Raw genomic sequence first — 2,323 nt, forward strand, 5'->3', positions numbered from 1 at the left:
AAATTTACCATTTTTACCGTCGTCGTATTTTCCTACATACTAATAATCCTCCGCACATAATCGTCCCCGAAACCCCTCTAGGGACCAATTAAACTATTTACTCAATGATCGAGACGGTAAAATTCTTATTATAATCACGCTAGTAAATAAGGTAAAAATATAAGGGTCGGGATGTGACAATTCTCCCCTCCTTATAAAAATTAAACTATAAGTGTTTTATCTTGATGAGCTTGCTAAGGGTGACGCGTGGAAAGTAGTCAACCTTATGCACCCTCGAAACATTTACCCGGCGGCTATACTTGGAGGGGCCGAAGACGAGGAAGAAGATGTTGCGTATCAAGAGCCCAACGCAATAGGTATTCCTAACTTCTCTACCGTTCACCTTAATAATTTTAAAACGGGTCGTTCGGTGCGAATTCGTGATGAAGAGCCAAGACTTATTGATGTTGATCCAAATCAAGAAACAGACGAAGACTCTGGTGATGATGAAAGACATAGATTACCAGAAATTAATTCTGACACCGAAGAAGACTCATCGGATGATTCCGATTACGAGCCTTAGTTTTAATTTAGAGGACGTAATCCATTAATTTGTAATAAAAAAGAATGTATCACCTTTATAGTTTACATATGTTGAATTCATATTTTTGTTATTTTATATGAATTTTGGTGATATATGAACAGGAAGGTAGTATGGTTTACATTAATGTTTTATTAATGTATTTTTTATACTTTAGCCGACGAAATATACCATAATTCGTTGGCTTAAACAATCTTCGCCGACGAATTATAGTATATTTTGTCGGCTAAAACCATCTTAAATAAGTCATAATTCGTCGGCTAAGATGCGGTTAGCCGACGAATACCCTAATATTTCGTCGGCTAAACCCTAAACCCTAAACCTTAGCCGACGAATACCCTAATATACGACTTGTTGCGTCTCAACGATTTGAAACTATTTTCAGTTGAAGGTCCGGCCAAAATACGTAATTTAGACGGTCCAATGACCTTTTCCGTGCGTTTAGGGGTTTGACTTACGGGATTGACCGTCCGGATCAAGCCCTTAACCTTGTCGGATCAAGTTGAATTTTTTCCCATACATGTATTTTATCATGATGATCAAATCTGACGGTCAGATTTTTCGTTTCTCAAGTTTGATCATCACAATCACAACATGCCTACTAATGTTGTATAACTTGTTTACTTAGTGTTAAGTAAATGTTCCGTTTCAAAAACAAACTATACGTAGAACCTTCAAACGCAAAAAAGTGCTGAGATAAGATATGACCAGAATGGTGAAATACGTCTACGGTTGAAAAATCACGGTATTCCGGTAAAGTCTCGGTGCCGATAGTTGCGTTCAATGCAATTTTCCATTCTTTCTCCCTATGGGTAGCCCTATCTTCGGTGGTTAATTTCCGTAAAATTTTTATACAACTTGTTGCGTCTCATCGATTTGAAACTATTTTTAGTTGAAGGTCCGGCCAAAATACGTAATTTAGACGGTTCAATGACCTTTTCCGTGCGTTTAGTGGTTTGACTTACGGGATTGACTGTCCGGATCGTGCCCTTAACCTTGTCGGATCAAGTTGAATTTTTTCCCATACATGTATTTTATCATGGTGGTCAGATCTGACGGTCGGATTTTCGTTTCTCAAGTTTGATAAAATAAATAAAACAAATAAATTGAAAATATTAAATAAAAAGTACTATAGCCGACGAATTTCATTACTTTAGCCGACGAGATTCACAGGTTTAGCCGACAAATTTCAAAGGTTAGCCGACAAATTTCAAAGGTTAGCCGACGAATTTCAAAGGTTTAGCCGACGAAGTTTAAAGGTTAGCCGACAAATTTCAAATGTTAGCCGACGAAGTAAAATTTTCGTCGGCTAAAGTTATAGGGTATATAATTACCCAGCGCTCGACAGCCTCCACAACACCCCCATAAACCCTAAAAAACCCAGCGCTCATCTTCGTTTTCACTTCCAGGGTCGAAACACCTCTGCAGTCTGCTCGCCGTCGTTCGTCTCCTCGCTGTGACGTCGTCGTCTGCTCGGCTGCTCGCCGTTGTTGGCTCATCTTCTCGCCCATCGTTGGCGCCTGCTCGACTGCTCCGCCTGCTCGGTGCCCGTCGCCTGCTCTGCTGACTGTTGCTCGCTGTCCGTCGCCTGCTCTGTTGCTCTGCTCCTGCTCGGCTGCAGATTACTGAGACCAGGTCCAACTGTGTATTCTTAATTCTTATTACTTGTGTTCCTTCTGGGTATTTGTGTTCACTGAGACCATTGTATTTGTGTTCCTTCTGTGTTTCTGTGGATATCTTGTA

This window comes from Fragaria vesca, linkage group LG3, assembly GCF_000184155.1.
Source record: "Fragaria vesca subsp. vesca linkage group LG3, FraVesHawaii_1.0, whole genome shotgun sequence".
Taxonomy (NCBI): Eukaryota; Viridiplantae; Streptophyta; class Magnoliopsida; order Rosales; family Rosaceae; genus Fragaria; species Fragaria vesca.